The following is a 19,491-nucleotide window of genomic DNA, read 5'->3' as shown; positions in this document are numbered from 1 at the left end:
AGAGGCATGGACTTCCACTCCCAGAATTCCCCAGCCGTGTACATGCATGCATCTGAACTACACTGGGTTGTTTCTCTCTGTCATATAATGTATGTGGGTAGAGAACTTGCTTGCTTGCTTAGTTATCAGTGTAAATTGGAGGTGGTGACCCTCTGAGAGCTGTATGCAACGAAAGTTCATTTTAATGTATGTCGATTAGCGTACATTCAAAGTGACAATAAAGTTATTCTCTTCCCTTCCCTTCCCTTCCCTTCTATTCTATTCATTTTCTATATTCTTTTCCCTTCCTTTCCTTTCCTTTCCTTTCCTTTCCTTTCCCTTCTAATTCTATTCTATTCATTTTCTATATTCTATTCTATTCTATTATTCTATTCTATTCTATTCTATTCTATTCTATTCTATTCTATTCTATTCTATATCTATTTCTATTTCTATTCATTTTCTATATTCTATTCCCTTCCCTTCTATTCTATTCTATTCTATTCATTTTCTATATTCTTTTCCCTTCCTTTCGCTTCTAATTCTATTCTACCCTACCCTACCCTACCCTATTATTTTTATTTATTCATTTAGTCTACCATGGTTATGTACTTATATTGGAGATCGTGACCCTTTGAGAGCTGTATGCAATGAAATTTAATTTTAATGTATGCCGATTAGTGTATATTTAAAGTGACAATATCTGTCTGTCTGTCTGTCTGTCTGTCTATCTATCTTGTATCATGTCATCTATCTACCTCTCTCTCTCTCTCTCTCTCTCTCTCTCTCTCTCTCTCTCTCGTATCATGTCATCTATCTATCTATCATCTATCTTTCTTTCTTTCTATCTATCTATCTATCTATCTATCTATCTATCTATCTATCTATCTATCTATCAATCAATCATCTACAGTATCTATATCTATATCTATTTCCTCTCTCTCTTTATCTACAGTATATCTATATCTATTTCTCCATCTCTGTTTCTCCATCTATCTATCTATCTATCTATCTATCTATCTATCTATCTATCTATCTATCTATCTATCTATCTATCTATCTATCTATCTATCTATCTATCTATCTATCTATCTATTTCCAGCCAGCACACTTTAAGATGCATGGACTTCAACTCCCAGAATTCATAGCCCCTAACATCATAGAATGTAGAACTGTTTGCAGAGCAGGCTTCCCTAATTCGCACCTGGAATCCTTGCAATCCGCTTCGACCTGGGCGCTTCAAGAGGCTTCAGAGTGAAATAGATTCCCGAAGGTGGAGCAAATCCTGAGCACGGGATCCCGTGCAGGAATTGAAGAAAGGGGAGCTCCCCGTTTATAAAGGAAAATCCGTCTGTGCAAACCGAGGGGGAAAAAAAAAAGCAGAGAAAGGTTAAGGGGAAAAAGAGGGGAAGGGGAAGGCGAGGGCGAGGTTGGTAAGAACGCCGTGCAATAATAAATTCCGTATGCGAGAGGCGGCAATATTTAATCCAGGGGTCTCCAACCTTGGTCCCTTTAAGACTTGTGGACTTCAACTCCCAGAGTTCCTCAGCCAGCTTTGCTTTGCTGGCTGAGGGACTCTGGGAGTTGAAGTCCACAAGTCTTAAAGGGACCAAGGTTGGAGACTCCTAATTTAATCCATGGGTCCTCCGGATAGGATGTATGACGATGCTGATGGTTTAGACCAGGGGTCTCCAACCTTGCCCACTTTAAGACTTGTGAACTTCAACTCCCAGAATTCCTCAGCCAGCTTTCCCAGGGGAATTCTGGGAATTGGAGTCCACAAGTCTTAAAGTTGCCAAGATTGGAGACCCCTGGTTTAGACCCTCCTGGATGGGACTCAGGGGCACTGTTGTACTCCCACCCACCACTCAGCTGGAGGGTGCAGGGTTGGGGAAAGACAAAGCAAAGCAACACAATCTAGAATAGGAGGCGGAGGAGGAATAAGAATAGGAATAGGATAGGATGAGGGATAGGGAATAGAATAGAATTAAACTGGAATGGAATTCTTTTCTTTTAATTCTATTCTATTCTTTTAATTCTATTCTAGTCAATAGAATTAAAAGAATAGAAAAGAATTAATAGAATAGAATTACAGTAGGATAGGATAGGATAGGATAAGGAATAAAGCAAAGGAATGGAATGGAATGGAATAAAATAAAGAAATAAGAATAGAATAGAGTAAAGTAGAATAGAATAGAATAGAAAAATATAGAATAGAATAGAATTAAAGTAGAATGGAATAGAATGGAGTGGAATAGAATTAAAGTAAAATACAATAGAACAGAATTAAAGTAGAATAGAACAGGGGTCACCAACCCTGGCAACTTTCAGACTTGTGGACTTCAACTCCCAGAATCAGCTCATGATTCTGAATGAATGAGTTGATCCCAGAATCAACTCAGCGAAGCTGGCTGAGGAACTCTGGGAGTTGAAGTCCACAAGTCTGAAAGTTGGCAAGGTTGGAGATCCCTGAAATAGAATGGAATGGAATTAAAGTAGAATAGAATTAAAGTAGAATAGATTAGAACAGAATTAAAGTAGAGTGAAATGGAATAGAATTAAAATAGACTCGAAATAAATAGAAATAAAATAGAAATGATACTTTTATGATAATTATAATTATACTTTTACTTATATATACTTTTTCTCTCATGCTGAATTATTATGTTGATGATTGTATATAGTGTTGTGACAAAATAAAATAAAAATAAATAAAATAAATAAATAAAAGTTTTGGCTCCGGAGCCATTTTTTCCCGACCTACGAAATCCCGCTCTTCCCCCCCCCCCCCCCCCCCGCACAGCCCGCCCCCCCGCACAGCCCGCCCCTCCCGACGCGTGGGCGGAGCCTGGCTCCCTCCTTTTCCCCCTCGGAATACGGAAGTGCCGCTGATTGGTCCGCTCCCGAGAGAGGGAGGAGCAAGAGGAAGCAGGGCGAGTCCGAAGGAATCGATGGCCGATTTCCTCGCTTCGCGACCAGGGCCGGCTTCCCTCGTTTTCTCGGGAGGAGGTCCGCCCAGACCTGGGGAATCGAGCACCGAGCGGTCGATCGCCCCCCCCCCACTTTCGGCCGCGCCGGAGGGAGGGAGCGAGCAGGCGAGCGGCGGCTGCTTTCTCCTCAGGCGGGCGGAGGGTCGCTGGGAGTCCCGGCTCACCGCTGGGCTTCCCTTCCCGGAGCTTGAGCGGAGCGGCCGCCGGCGAGGAACTTTTCCCAGCGCCAGGCGGGTAAGGAAGCACTTTTGAGGTGGGGGGGGAGGAGGAGGAAGGGGGGGGGGAGAAAGCGGGGGGGGGTCGCGTGGGAAGGAAAAATGACGCGGCCGGTGGAGGAAAAAAAGAGGGAGGAAAGGAAAAAAAGCAGGCGCCGAGGGTGCGCGGGGAGAGAAGGGGGCTGTGAGGGCGGAAAACGCCGGTGGGGGGGGAGGCTTTTTTTTTAAAAAAATATTTATTTATTTATTTATTTATACATTTATATATTGATATATTTATTTATTTATTTATTAATATATTGATTGATTGATTGATATATTTATTTACTTATACGTTTATTTATTTATTTATTTATACATACATTGGTTTATTTATACATTTATTTATTTATTTAGTTATATGATATATTTAGTTATACATTGAGATGTTGATATATTTGTTTATTGATACGTTTATACATTGAGATATTTATTTATTGATACGTTTATTGATACATTTATACATTGAGATATTGATATATTTGTTTATTGATACGTTTATTGATACATTTATACATTGATATATTTATTTATTTATACGTTTATTTATACATTTATACATTGAGATATTGATATATTTGTTTATTGATACATTTATACATTGAGATATTTATTTATTTATACGTTTATTTATACATTTATACATTGAGATATTGATATATTTGTTTATTGATACGTTTATTGATACATTTATACATTGAGATATTTATTTATTTATACGTTTATTTATACATTTATTCATTTATACATTGATATATTTATTTATTGATACGTTTATTTATACATTTATACATTGATATATTTATTTATTGATACATTTATTTATACGTTTATACATTTACACATTGATATATTTATTTGTTTATACATTTATACATTGATATATTTATTGATTGATATATTTATTGATTGATTGACATATTTATTGATTGATATATTGATTGATTGATATATTTATTTATTGATCTTTCCTTCCCCCCTCCCTCCCTATGGGAGGAAGTTGAAAGGAGCAGGAGGAGGAGGAGGAGGGGAAAAAAAAGAAAGAAAGAGGAGATGGGGGGGAATGCCAGAGGTTATCTAGTTGGTCTTTTCTGCTCAGGGGAGGGGACGGGGTGGGAAGGGCACCACCGCGGCCGCATGGAGCTGGGCTGTTAGTGGCGGAGGGTGGGGTGGGAAGAAAGAGAGAGAGGTGGGGAAGAGGGGCAGTTTGGTAAGGAGGGATCTGGGGGAGGAGGGGGTCTGGGGTGGGCGAGAGAGGAGTGGGGTGGAGAGGGGCAATATTGGGAGAGGGTGGGGCTATATTGGGAAGGTGGGCAAGAGATGGGGAAAGGGTGGGGGGCCTATATTGGGAAGGTGGGGGAGGGCAAGAGAGGGGTGGGTGCTATATTGGGAGAGGAGGGGGAAAGAAGCGATTGGAGGCTGCAAAGAGCCCTCCATGATTTGGAGGGGGGGGCCTGGAGTGGATGGTGAGGGTGGATAGTGGTGGGGACCTGGGTACAATCCCCAGGAGACTGGGAGTGCTAGCTCCACTTTAGGCATGAAATGTGGCTAGGTGACTTTGGTTCAATCCCCAGGAGACTGGGAGTTCTAGTCCCACTTTAGGCATAAGAGTCAACTGGGTGACTTTGGTCCAGTCCCCAGGAGACTGGGAGTTCTAGCTCCACTTTAGGCATAAGAGTCAACTGGGTGACTTTGGTCCAGTCCCCAGGAGACTGGGAGTTCTAGCTCCACTTTGGCATAAGAGTCAACTGGGTGACTTTGGTCCAGTCCCCAGGAGACTGGGAGTTCTAGCTCCACTTTGGCATAAGAATCAACTGGGTGACTTTGGTCCAGTCCCCAGGAGACTGGGAGTTCTAGTCCCACTTTAGGCATAAGAGTCAACTGGGTGACTTTGGTCCAATACCCAGGAGACTAGGAGTTCTAGCTTCACTTGAGGCATGAAATCTGGCTGGGTGACTTTGGGCCAATCCCCAGGAGACTAGGAGTTCTAGTCCCACTTTAGGCATGAAATCTGGCTGGGTGACTTTGGGCCAATAGCCAGGAGACTGGGTGTTCTAGTCCCACTTTAGGCATAAGAGTCAACTGGGTGACTTTGGGCCTACCTCCTCAGGGTTGTTGCGTGAGAAAAAAAAGAGAAGGAGAAACGAACGTTATGTCTGTTCTGCACCTTGGGTTATTTATGAATATTTTTTTTTTTAATAAAATCTATAGTCGGTAAATAAAATTTTTAAAAAATGGAATCCACTCACTCCTGATATAATGTACGCTGCTGACTGACCATGAGAACCAGGACACCGTGTGTGTAGAGAAAAAGATCAGGGAACAGTCCAAGGAGCATCCCGAGATAGGCAGGGAAGCAAAGACAGTCTTGAGATAAGGACAGGCTGTGCTTTCCAGGGCCATTTACCCTCCCAGTATTCTCCCACACAATCGGAAGGGACCTTGGAGGTCCTCTAGTCCAACCCCCTGCTCAGGCAGGAAACCCTCTACCATTTCAGACAAAGTGGTTGTCCAACATCTTCTTTAAAAAACTCCCAGTCTTGGAGCATTCACAATTTCTAAAGGCAAGTCGTTCCACTGATTAATTTCTCTCACGATTTCCAAAAAATTTTTCCCACCATTTCTAAGACTCCCCCCCCTCAAATTCCACCTTTTTTTTTTTTTTTTGAATTTATATCCCGCCCTTCTCCGAAAACTCAGGGCGGCTTACATTGTGTTAAGCAATAGTCTTCATCCATTTGTATATTATATACAAAGTCAACTTTTATTGCCCCCAACAATCTGGGTCCTCATTTTACCTACCTTATAAAGGATGGAAGGCTGAGTCAACCTTGGGCCTGGTGGGGCTTGAACCTGCAGTAATTGCAAGCAGCTGCTGTTAATAACAGTCTTACCAGTCTGAGCCACAGAGGCCCCTTGAAATAAAGATTTAGCCCTGAGAGCACCATACTTTGGAAGCATTTTGTTGGTGGAGATTCTCAGTCCTCCAGGTCACAGTTGTCCCAAAATTGCTTTTTTAAAAAAAAAAAAAGAAGAAGAAGAAACTGGACTTTCTGGTTTTTTTTCTTTGAAGACCTTTCGCTTTTCATCCGAGAAGCTTCTTCGGCTCTGACTGAATGATTATATTCCCCACCATCCAATCAGAGCTGAAGAAGCTTCTTGGATGACAAGTGGAACGTCTTCAAAGGAAAAAAAAAAGCCGGAAAGTCCAGTGGCCTCTGGCCGGTGGTGAAGGCTGAACCGGTTGACTAACCGGTTCGCTGGCTGTGCATGCGCGCTGCGCACCACACACCCAATGCAAGGTGTGCGTGCGCAGTGCACGCCAAAAGGAGGCGTTGGGTAAGTAGAACTGCGCGCAGGGAGGGGCTGATCAGCTGTGGCGCGCGATCTTTTTTTTTTTACTTTTAAAAGCTTTTTTTTCCAACCTATTTGGCCAAATAGCTTGTAAAATAATGCTTTTAAAAGTATATAAAAAATGCTCTGATGATCAGGCAGCTCAGCTGGGATTCTCAGAGCCTTTTTTTAACCTTTTAAAAGCTTTTTTTTCCAACCTATTTGGCCAAATAGCTTGTAAAATAATGCTTTTAAAAGTATATAAAAAAACACTCTGATGATCAGGCAGCTCAGCTGGGATTCTCAGAGCCTTTTTTTAACCTTTTAAAAGCATTTTTTTTTACAACCTATTCGGCTGGATAGCTTGTAAAAAATGCTTTTAAAAGTATAAAAAAACGCTCTGATGATCAGGCAGCTCAGCTGGGATTCTCAGAGCCTTTTTTTAACCTTTTAAAAGCATTTTTTTTTACAACCTATTCGGCCGGATAGCTTGTAAAAAAATGCTTTTAAAAGTATATAAAAAAAACACGCTTGGATGATCAGGCAGCTCAGCTGGGATCTTCAGAGCCTTTTTTTTTTTAACCTGGGGTGGTGCATGGGTGGGTGGGGGCAGGGATTTTTGCTACCGGTTCTCCGAACCACCCGCCGTCATCGCTACCGGATCGGCTGCTCCAGTCCGAACCGGGAGCATTTCACCCCGCCTCTGGGGAGGGGAGGGGGGGGTAAAAGCACCATTGGGTTTGAAAGCAATTCCACTTAAATTAAAAGCAACCTAAAATCCCGAACATCTGGAAGTAGGAATATTTCTCTTTCATTTTTCTTATGTCACACCGATTTAATTATAAGGTACCTAGTCAAGGAGAAGTTTCCTTATGATTACTATTAATTAATTTTGCAAGCGCAGTCAAAGAGGGGGGGAGGGAAAAGGAAAAGATAAAAGGAGATGTGCAAACATTGTAGTCTTATGTTCTGACCTAGGCTTCCCCTGCAGCACGAAGCCGAGTCCTCGTCCAGATAAACCCCTTTTATTTAATTGGCGGTGAATTCCTCTCCAGCAAAGTTGTTCCTCTCCCACAGGCTTTCAAGATAGTTCACTGTCAGCGACCTTGATCAGGCTTGGAGAGTGGCCAGGCCGATATCTTTCAGCCGCCACACTGTAACCCACAATACATGGCAAGAATGTGTCTGAGTCCTTTGGGAGAAGGGCGGTATAAAAATCTAATAAAATAAATAAAATAAAATAAATAAAGGAACAGATCTTCACCCCAATGAACTAATTGTCTCCTGCAAACTCCCCTCCCCTTCTACTCCTCTTTATTCCCTATGGGAGGGGCCATTCACCGTCTACCCGTGGCTTTACTCCTGAGTCGACCCTTGTTCCTTAGCTGTTCCTTTCTCCTGGCAGCTCTGCGCAGGAGCACACTGGGAACAGGCTCCAGCTGTTCTTCTGCCCCACTGATGTCCGACTCCGAAGGCAGCTGACAACTGTCAAGATGGCCCCGGCCCTCTCTCTGCCTCCGGCGCAGAGCCCTCATCAGAGCCTTCCCCAAACTCCAGGACTGGCCCATGTTCCTCCCCAACCTCCTCACTGTCCGAATCTGCTGTCAGATCTGCTAGAGGGCTACAACACCTTAGCTGTAACTTTTCAAAATAACCCAGAGATAAATTCGCCTTTTAAAATGTCTTCAAAACGATTGTGCAGTCTTTTCGTCAATATGAAAACTTGCCTTCATGGGATTTCATGGGGGGGGGGGAGGTGTTACTTGGAACCCTGACACACACACACACACACACACACACACACACCCCTCCATTATTTTGTCTTCTTGACATTTTGTGGTGGAATCTGCTGGTTAGCAAGATGTAACATGGCTAGCGAGTCCCAAAATGTCCTTGAGTTTTGGGAAGACACGTATACAGGTAGTCCTCGACTTGACAATGGTTCGTTTAGCGTCCGTTCGAAGTTACAATGGTGCTGAAAAATGGACTCAGGATCGTTTATTTCCCCGCCCCCCACTTAGCAATTTGTCTGTGCAACTTGTCTAGGACCGTCTGGCGGTCACGTCGCCAAAATTCAGACGTTCAGCAAACTGACTCGAATTTATGACGGTGGCATTCGCTCAACAACCAAAATGTGACCAAATGAACAGTTGTAGTGTGATCCCCTTAACAACGGTGTAAGGTGGAGCCAAAATTCACTTAACAAACGTTTCGGCTCAGCAGGGGGAATTTTGGCCTCTCGGTTGCCGTCGGAAGTCCGAGGACTTCCTGCACTCTCAGTTGCAGCCAAGCTTGTCCTCCCCGTTTGGAATCTGGGGAGAGAGGCGGGAAGCAGGGGGGGAACCCTGGTTTTTTTTCTTTCTTTCAGATAATCCTAGTTTTGCGTTATTTTCCCCTAAATTCCGCCTTCCGCCGCGAGCTTAAAACACATCTATTCATCTGCGCAGGACTGGACTAGATTTTAAATTTATATTGGTTTAATGGGTTTTATTATGTATACTGTTATTTTTAATTATTTGGCTATGTGGAATAAGTTTTTTAATCGATATTTTATTTTGTATTTATATGTACCTTTTTATTTGCCTGTGAACCGCCCTGAGTCCCTAGGGAGATAGGGCGGTATACAAATACGAAAAATAAATAAATAAATAAAAATAAATAAATTTCCATGTAGGCCAGGAGCCAGCTTGGAGTTTGGTTGATGCTAGGCGACGTGTACTAAAATAGCGTGGCAGAAAAATCTTGAGCTGGAATTGCAAAGTGGGTGAATTTAGCCTCCTTTGGAAGGAAGCTGGGGGGGGGGGCGCGGGGGAGTCAGGCTTGATAGAACAGGATTGGATTGAGAATTTTGGACCAATTCAAGGCCTGTTTCTTACAAGCTTCGGTCCAGGTTACCGGATTACTTAAAATGCTTCCCAGATCTTTAAATAGGCCTTCTACTAATAGTGCAAAATTGCTAAGTTATATAACCGGAAACAAAACCCCCCGAGTATTGAATCATTATTTGTTCAGTGTTGCATAACAGCCGACCCTACCCAAAGACATGCCAATCTGGAATGCCTACCTACCCCAACCCTCGCCATACTTTATAGATATCACTTTTCTAATCATATCATCAGGGACGCTTGCAATAATTTTAAAAAACAAAACCTTTAATATCACTGTAAACTGGGTGGATTCTCTTTGGAGCATTTTGTTTTGCTAGTCATCCAGAAAACTGGCCGAAGACAGACAGACAGATATGTGTGTCTGTGTGTCTGTCTGTCTTTGTGTGTCTGTGTGTGTTTTTGTAGGTTTTCACGGGTATAGGTATGTAGGTCTTGGCATTTTCGGGTCTTTTTCCGTGTATCTTGGCAACGCTTCGACGAGGTCTCACTCATCATCTTCAGGCTGGTGTCTTCGACCTCGAGAAGCACGAAGCCGAAGACACCAGCCTGAAGATGATGAGTGAGACCTCATCAAAACGTCGCCAAGATACTCTCAACCTTACATGGGAAAAGACCGGAAAATGCCAAGACCTATATATATATATATATATGTATACACACACACACACACACACACACACACACACACACACACTCCAAACCAAACGCCAAAGGCACACGGAACGCTGTTCCCTTCCCACCAAAGGGTGGTCCCTATTTTTCTACTTGCATTTTTTTTTAGCTGCTTTCGAACTGCTAGGTTGGCAGAAGCTGGGACAAGTCACGGGAGCGCACCCCGTTACGCGGCAGCACGAGGGACTCGAACCACTGAACTGCCGGCCTTTCAATTGACAAGCTCTGCCTCTTAGCCCCTGAGCCACCGTGTCCCCATTTATATTTATATGTGGCTCAGAGGTTAATACAACTGCCTAATAGGCAAGCAGCCCAAGTTCGAATCCGAGTAAGGGATGAGAGCTAAATAGCTTGAAATAGATCTATACTATAGGCTTGCTTTATTTCTTTATCAGCAATATATATTTGGTACAATGGCTTAGTAGGTAAGACTAAGGGAAAATAAAATCTGTCACCACCTCCATTTCTTCCCCATCTATTTGCCAGGAATTGAGAGGGCCGGATGCCATGATCTTAGTTTATATAGTTTTTTATATGTTGAATAGAATAGAATAGAATAGAATAGAATAGAATAGAATAGAATTTTTTATTGGCCAAGTGTGATTGGACACACAAGGAATTTGTCTTGGTTCATATCCTCTCAGTGTACATAAAAGAAAAGATACCTTCACCAAGGTACAACATTTACAACACAAATGATGGTCAGTATATCAATATAATTCATAAGGATTGCCAGCAACAAAGTTACAGTCATACAGTCCTAAGTGGAAAGAGATGGATGATGGGAACGATGAGAAGATTAATAGTAGTGCAGATTTAGTAAATAGTTTGACAGTGTCGAGGGAATTATTTGTTTAGCAGAGTGATGGCCTTCGGGGGAAAAACTGTTCTTGTGTCTAGTTCTGGTGTGCAGTGCTCTATAGCGTCGTTTTGAGGGTAGGAGTTGAAACAGTTTATGTCCAGGATGTGAGGGATCTGTAAATATTTTCACGGCCCTCTTCTTGATTCGTGCAGTATCCAGGTCCTCAATGGAAGACAGGTTGGTAGCAATTTTTTTTTCTGCAGTTCTAATTATCATCTGAAGTCTGTGTCTGTCTTGTTGGGTTGCAGAACCGAACCAGACAGTTGATTGTGTAATACTAATTCAGTATTAGTAATTTTTCTGCCCTGGATAGAAAGCCTCCTGAAATCTCATTCTGTCTTCTTAATCCGTTCCAAGAAGCGGTTCCATTACTTTTCATTGAAAACTTTTTTTTTCCTCTTCTCTGAAAGCTTTGTCCCGTCCCCCCCTACTCTCCCAAAGCATTTCTGGATTCTGTTATCTTCAGCAAGGGAAAACATATCAGATAGTCATGTTACTGACCAAGTCCTTGAGATTTTAAAAACTTAAGGTCACTGGAGTAAATTCATTCATGGGAAACCCTCCTGCCTGGTTTCCCCAGTTTTTTTTTTCTTTCCTTTCAATGAAATAAAGTCATCTGAACTGAAAAAAATAATAATAATAATGAGGAAGCTGCAATAAGGTTAAATTTGAATAGGGCTTGCGTTTCTCTGCACCAGCTACTTCCTGATGGGGAGGAGGGGCATTCAATGCATTTGAGCATAGTTTAGTTTGGTTTAGTTTATGTTGTGGTCTGCCAGCGGCCTACGGAGCTGGCAACAGAGTCGGACAGCGATGAGGCTGAGGTGGGGCCAGGGCCATCGGGGAGTGAGGTGCGGACTCCAGAGTCTCCAGAGACTGACAGTAGTGAGGCAGAGGAACAGGAGGAGCCTGTTCCTAATGCACGCATGAGAAGAGCTGCTAGAAGGAAAGAGCAGCTCAAGCAAAGAGGATGACTCGGGAGTAGGGCCAAGAGATGATTAGCCCCTCCCATAAGGCTTAAAAGACCAGCAACGGCGTTTGGGCTTTGCCGGAAAACAACGTTGATAGCTTCGTCTTCTTGCATTTATTTTTGTATCGGTGTCTTCTGAACTTTTGCCAAGAAAGGCCTTTGGCAGTTTGCCTAATTGGACCAAGGTTTGCGATATGACTGAGGAATTTGTGTTGGGAGGAATTTGCTTTAATTTAGTTGGACTACGCGGAGAATGAAGTAATTCTCAGCTGTTCGAATAAAGTTTGTTTCCTTTTTCACCGACTGAGTTTCCTACTACCTACTTGGGGCTGGGTCACAACAGTTTAGTTTAGTTTATTGTCATTGAGCATGGTACAACGAAATTAAATGCCGTCTTCGGTGCACATTATAACTATAAAAATAAAAACACAAACATACGGCGCATCCTTCACATTCTATATAATTGAAATTGAAAACCCGATATTGCATTATACCATAGACTCCAATACAGTTATTGCCCTGGGATAGAAGTTGTTCTTCAGCCTATTTGTCCTTGTTTTTAATTGCCCTGTACCAGCTGCCAGATGGTAATAGTTCAAAAAAAAAAAAAAAGGGTGCCTAGGATGAGATGGCTCTTTAAGAATGTTTTTGAACTTTCTGAAGGCAGCGGGAGCTATAAAGCTCTTCTAATGAGGGGAATGGGCAACCAATGACCCTCTGGGCAATGACGTTGACCCTCTGGAGCGTTGTCCTATCTGCCCCTCTGCAATTGGCAAACCAGACACAGGCGCAGTAAGTTAAAATACTCCCTATGGTACAGCGGTGGAAGGTCACCAGCGGTTTACCGTTCAGTTGTTGTTTCCTGATAAGTCTTAGGTGGTATAATCTCTGCTGGACCCTTTTGACCAGTGCTGCCATGGTCCAAGGTCCTCGTTTTTATGACCACACCCAGAAACTTAAAACTGACCACTTGCTCCACTCGGTCTCCACGGATAAGCAAGGGCTGGATGTCTGATCTGTTCCTTTCGTAGTCCACTCTAAGCTCCTTGGTTTTCTTGGTGTTAAGGACCAAGTTATTGTCTCCACACCACGAAAGGGGAAAAAAAAACCAGGGTGGGGGCTTATTCATTTTTGTCTATGTCAGGCGGTTCAAGATATATTAGCGGTTTCTTCCTCCTTCCAAAGGAGGAAGCGCGATTAGCGTTTGAGTGAGCAGATGCTAACCGTAACTTAATTTTCGGCTGCTTGCTGAATCAGGAAGTAGCAGAACAGCCATGACTGGCCAATAACCCCTGGGGGGGGGGCACGGATTATTATTTATTATTAGGAAGTCTGGATAGTGGGATGTGGCATTACAGTAGGTAGTCCTCGGCTTACAGCCAACATTTCTTGTCGCTAAGTGAGGCCTTTCTGAATGGAGTAGGACAGGAAAGGGAATGGAATATGGAATATGGAATGGAATGGAATTAAAAAATAGAAATAGAAATGTAACCTGGTTGCTGGTATCCTTACGATTTATAGTGACTGTTTCCTAGTATGATTTGATTGCTTATTTGTACCCCATGACTATCATTAAGTGTTGTACCTTATGATTCTTGATGAACATACCTTGTCTTTTTATCTACACTGAGAGCATATACACCGACAAATTCCTTGTGGGTCCAATCACACTTGGCCAATAAAGAATTCTATTCTATTCTATTCTACTCTACTCTACTCTACTCTACTCTACTCTACTCTACTCTACTCTACTCTACTCTACTCTACTCTACTCTACTCTACTCTACTCCACTCCACTCCACTCCACTCCACTCCACTCCACTCCACTCCACTCCACTCCACTCCATTCTAATCCTGTTCCATTCCGTTCCGTTCCATTCCACTCCACTCCATTCCTATTCCTATTCCTAGTCCTATTCTTCTATTCTATTCTATTCTGTTCTGTTCTGTTCTGTTCTGTTCTGTTCTGTTCTGTTCTGCTCTGCTCTGCTCTGCTCTGCTCTGCTCTGCTCTGCTCTGCTCCGCTCCTATTCCTATTCCTATTCCTATTCCTATTCCTATTCCTATTCCTATTCCTATTCCTATTATTCTATTCTATTCTATTCTATTCTATTCTATTCTATTCTATTCTATTCTATTCTATTCTATTCTAAATTAGAATTGAAATAGAGTAGAAGAATAGAATTAAAAAATAGATATAAAAATAGAAATAAAAATTATAATAGAATAGAATTAAAAATAGAATAGAATTAAAAAATAGAAAATAGAATTGAAAATAGAATAAAAATAGAATAGAATAGAAATTAGAATTGAAATAGAGTAGAAGACTAGAATAGAATTAAAAAATAGAAATAAAAATTGGAATAGAATAGAACTGAAAATAGAATAGAAATAGAATAGAATAGAATAGAATTCCGTAAAATCAGGTTTAGCAATCCTTTATCTTAGCAATGGAAATTCCTATGCCTATTGTGGTCGTAGGTCGAGGACTGCCTATACTCCGCTTGTAATGGTAAGAAAACGTCAGATTAACTCTGAAAAGCTTACAAAACCGCTTTTGACAAAGCTATAACGGAATGCTTTCAACCTGGGAATATTTTTTTTTATGTAAGCCGTTTGTTTTAAGGACATACCTAACTTTGTGGCTGAAAAACTCAAGAAAATATTTGAAACATTCTGTCCTGACTTGGTTTGGTTTTCTTTCTAAGGTTACATTGTCCTTTTCTGTTTTTTCCTGCTTTTTAAACCCCTGAAACATTGTCTTGTAATTGAACTGGGCATCTTCAAATTGAAGATTCAGTTTAGTGTTTTTTCCCCCCCAAACTGGATAACTTTAAGACACCTCAGACTTCAGTGCAGGTAGTCCTCGACATACAACAGCTCATTTAGTGACCGTTCAAAGTGACAACGGGCACTGAACAACGTGACTCGTGACCGTTTTTCACATTTTTCACGGCCTTTGCGGCATCCTTCATGATCAAAATTCAGATGCTTGGCCACTGTCTCGTATTTCTGACGGTTGCAGAGTCCCCTTTGGCGACCTTCTGACCAGCCAAGTCAATCCGGGAAGCCAGATTCACTTAGCAACCGAGTTCCTGACTTAATCAACGGCGGCGATTCACTTAACAACGGCGGCCAGAAAGGTCGTAAAATGGGACCAAACTCAAGCTTCACAACAGGAACGTTGGGCTCCACGATGTGGCCGTACGTCGAGGACCACCACGAACAGGGAGTTGCTGACTCACAACCACGACGGAGCCCAGCATTTCTGTCGCTCAGCAAGGAGGCAGTTGTTAAGTGAATCATGCGGCCATTAAGCAAACCAGGCTCCCCCTCCCCCCCTCCATGGACTTTGCGATTTCGCTTGTCAGATGGTGGCTGGGAATGATGGTGACATGAACCAGGGACAGTGCAATGGGTCCTAAACACATGCTACGTGCTGTGACTGTCATTTTGTGCTACTTTTGTGTCCCCATCAGCTCCCCGGTTGACATGCAAAGCTCATTTTGTCCGTTTGGAATATGCGATAAACAATCTGACCACTTGCCCTTAACGTAGCTTTCCCCCCCCACCCCACTTCGGTCCTCTTTAAACCCCTTTAGTCGAATTAGGGAAATCTCCGCCAGATCTGCTTTTCCAATTTCTCACCGAGTAAATAATCAGATTTGAGAGAGAGAACAAGGCAGCCTTAATCCACTTTGCTGAGAGGAAAGTTTTGCTTCGTTTTCATTCGATGAACGGGTTGAAGGAAGCTCCTCGACTTACGGCCACGAACGAGCCACAAAAAACTTCCCGTCGTTTAAGCCGGAAGCTTGCCAAATGGGTTTTGCTGCATTTTGCGACCTACCGTGCCACAGTCATTTAGGTGAATCACTGCCGTTCTTCAGTGGTCAAAGCGAATCAGGCTTCCGCCATCAATTTGCACGTGAGAAGGTTGCAAAAGGTGGATCGCAAGACCCTAGGACAGTGTCGGCGAACCTTTGGCGGCCCCGTGTGCCGGCCTGTGGGCCGAAAGTGGCACGTGAAACCATCCCGCCCGGTGTGCGTGGCCCCGCTGGCCTTCGTGCGCGTGGGAGCGGCGATACCCGGAAGAGCGGCAGTCCATCGCGCATGCATGAGCCGGCCCCCCGGATACCGGCATGGAACTGTGCCCGATGAACAGCTGGCCATCGCGCATGCGCACGTCAACCCGGAAGTTCGGCCTGCGCATGTGTGCTGGAACGGCGCTCTTCCGGGTTCACCACTCCCGCGCATGCAACTGTTGTGCCTCGCTCGCCCCCCTCTCCGCAGCCGGGCCCCTCTCATCTCCTGCTATCTCAGCCAGAGACTGATAGTGCAGAAGAATGTCCTGGCATGCCTCCAGCCCCCAGCGCTGGCACCATGCCCGGACAAACCGAGCAAACAAACCTCCCCCCGACAGCATGTGCGCCTGAAGCCAGCCACGAGCTGGAATTACCAGCAGCTGGGGAGGAAACGATGCAGTGGATAGATCCACGCTTCCGGAGAATGGAGAGGCGACGTCAGCAAAAGGAAGGGAGGGGCAGGCCTGGATAAGTGCTGAGTCATGGAGCCACACCCCATGGCCTATATAAGGGATCTGCTTTTTGGCATTCCTTGAGTCAGGCAAAGTCTAACTTGGATTGCTGAAGTCACATCCTGATCTCCTGCCTGCCCTGAGAACTCTGACAGGACTTTGGCAAAGCTGCAGAGGCTTTGCGGCCACGCTTGATACGGACTTCCCCGACCCGGCCGTCAGAGGAGGAGTGGGACACGACAGCAACGGCCAGCTGACCGGCGCACGTTTGAACACAGGAATGCGGAAGGGGAGCCGGCGAGGCCTCGTATTTGTTGCGGGATGGTTTCCATAGGTTCACCGATACTGCCCTAGGATAGGGCATGTGTGCCGGTCACATGGTCTTCTGTTTTCTGGCATGTATGCACGCTCGAAGACCAGCTGGCCGGTGCACATGCATGCACCGGAAACCAGAAGTTCAGCATGTGCGCCAGGGAGCTGCTCTTCCTGTTTCCGGCACATGCGCAAAGACCAGCTGACGGGCGCGCATGTGCATGCCGGAACCTAGAAGAGTGACCGCTGGCATGCTCAGAGAGATGGCTTTCTGTGCCATTTCTGGCATGCGTGCCATAGGTTCACCATCACAACCCTCTACCATTTCAGACAAATGGTTTATCCAATTTCTTTAAAACTTCCAGTGTTGGAGCGTTCACAACTTCTGGAGGCAAGTGTTTCCACTGATTAATTGTTCTCACTGTCAGGAAATTTCTCCTTTAGTTCTTGGTTGCTTCTCTCCTTGATTAGTTTCCACCCATTGTTTCTTGTCCTGCCTTCAGGTGCTTTGGAGAATAGCTTGACTCCCTCTTCTTTGGGGCAGCCCCTGAGATATTGGAACACACTACTATCATGTCACCCCCCTAATCCTTAGCGTCATTAAATAAGTCCCAGTTCCTGCAACCATTTAACCACCTGCCCAAGAAGGAGAACATATATCAGACAGGTAGCTGTCCAGTCTTTTCTTAAAAACCTCCTGTAATGAAGCACCCATAACTTGTGGCAAGTTGTTCCACTGATTAATTGTTCTCACTGCCAGGAAATTTCTCCTTAGTTCTAGGTTGCTTCTCTCCTTGATTAGTTTCCACCCATTGCTTCTTGTTCTACCCTCAGGTACTTTGGAAAATAGCTTGACTCCCTCTTCTTTGGGACAGCCCCTGAGATATTAGAACACTGCTATCATGTCTCCCCTAGTCCTTCTTTTCATTAAACTAGATGTATCCAATTTAGAATTTAGAATAACAGAGTTGGAAGGGACCTTGAAGGTCTTCTAGTCCAACCCCCTGCTTAGACAGGAAGCCCTACACCACTTCAGATAGATGGTTATCCAACATCTCCTTAAAAACTTCTAGTGTTGGAGAATTGTCTGGAGGCAAATTGTTCCACTGATTAATTTTTCTCACTGTCAGGAAATTTCTCCTTAGTTCTAAGTTGGTTCTCTCCTTGATTAGTTTCCACACATTGCTTCTTGTCCTGCCCTCAGGTGCTTTGGAGAATAGCTTGACTCCCTCTTCTTTGTGGCAGCCCCTGAGATATTGGAACACAGCTATCATGTCTGGTCCTGGTCCTTCTTTTCATCAAACTAGACATCTCCAGTTCCTGCAACCGTTCTTCCTATGTTTTAGCCTCCAGTCCCCTTTATAAAATATGGGGGGGGGGGGAATTCACTTAGCAGCTGTCTTTCTCACTTAGCAACAGAAACGTTGGGCCCAATCATGGCCGTAAATGGAGGACTCCCTGCCCAAAATGTAATTTTATGAATTCATTTCATCCTGGCGCATTTTCACAAGCCCCCCTCCTCTTTTTTGGGGCCTTAAAGGACCGGGAAAATCGAAGATGATAATCTTGGCTCATGCACGCATCTTGAATCCATCTCCCTTTTAAATAAGCCGTGTCTTCATACAGGGATAAAATAATTACACACCCATGTGTGGGGCGCATCAGAGAGCTGTGTCATGACTTTCGTTCCCTGGAGGAAGGGTGGAATAGAAGTTTGAAACATAACCACTTCCTCCAGCTGATTCCGAAAGCGGAAATAAAATTCAGTATACAGATACAGTCCTGGGTCGGCAACCCTACCTCTCCATTGCCCGTTTTTTTTTTTTCCTTCCAGATGCTCCGTGCTCTAATATTTCTGTTTTATTTGCCGTATAATTTTGCCGCCTTTCATAATTGCTGCTTTGTTCTTCGTTCCGCAAGCTGTAAAAATTTGGTTCATTCCTGCAGTCGTTCCTGGCGGAATCGGCTAAATTTTATCCCAAAGGGGCTTTTTTTTCAGGAGGCAACTGGACTTTTTCTTGTTTCTTCTTTTGAAGACGTTTTGCTTCTCATCCAAGAGGCTTCTTCAGCTCTGATAGGATGGAGGGGAATGGAAGGATTGATATTCCTTGCAAGACAGCTGGTCATTTGCATCCCTTTTAGAGAGTCCTTGAGGCCACTTGGCGGTTTTATCTGTGTCTTCAGGGTCATCTGAGTGGTGCCGATGATTCCTGTAATTTGAATTTTTTCTTCGGAAAATCATTCCTACTCCCACACCAGGGGTCAGCAACCTGCAGCTCTGGAGACGCATGTGGCTCCTTCACCTCGCTCAAAATATGCGCCAATGTGCAGCACCCATCGGCATGTGATTTATTGAGCTTTTCAACCCCCGGTTGGCCAACCATAGATAAATCCAAGAAAAGAAACGTTTCAGAAGAAAACAGAACATTTAATTCAACTACATACGCTAGTTTTGTGGCTGCTCAAGAAATAGCCAGGCACGGGAAGGGTTTTGTGTGGCTCCCGGTGTTTTCTTTTCTGTGGGAAACGGGTCCAAATGGCTCTTTGAGTGTTTAAGGTTGCAGACCCCTGTCCCACATCATTCCAAGGGTCTTCATCTGTTCTCACTGTCAGGAAATTCCTCCTTAGTTCTAAGTTGCTTCTCTCCTTGATGGGTTTCCATCCGTTGTTTCTTGTCCTGCCTTCAGAAGTTTTGGA

The 19,491-nt window shown here is 43.8% G+C and overlaps 1 protein-coding gene across 8 annotated transcripts in view; it reads left to right on the top strand.

Annotated features, from left to right (window-relative positions):
- The first annotated feature begins 3,029 nt into the window (after positions 1–3,029).
- Positions 3,030–19,491, top strand: part of TAOK3 (TAO kinase 3) — a 128,902-nt gene continuing 112,440 nt past the window's right edge. For 5 of the 8 annotated variants that reach the window (XM_058158062.1, XM_058158061.1, XM_058158060.1 and 2 more), the window contains exon 1: positions 3,030–3,203. The gene's annotated coding sequence lies outside the window, so the exon portion shown is untranslated. The remainder of the gene's footprint in view (positions 3,204–19,491) is intronic. The other 3 variants (XM_058158066.1, XM_058158063.1, XM_058158067.1) reach the window with 2 other exon arrangements.

Source organism: Ahaetulla prasina, chromosome 15 (genome assembly GCF_028640845.1).
Source record: "Ahaetulla prasina isolate Xishuangbanna chromosome 15, ASM2864084v1, whole genome shotgun sequence".
NCBI classification, from domain to species: domain Eukaryota; kingdom Metazoa; phylum Chordata; class Lepidosauria; order Squamata; family Colubridae; genus Ahaetulla; species Ahaetulla prasina.
The sequence above is the reverse complement of the archived record's forward strand: the minus strand, read 5'-3'. Positions and strand labels throughout refer to the sequence as shown.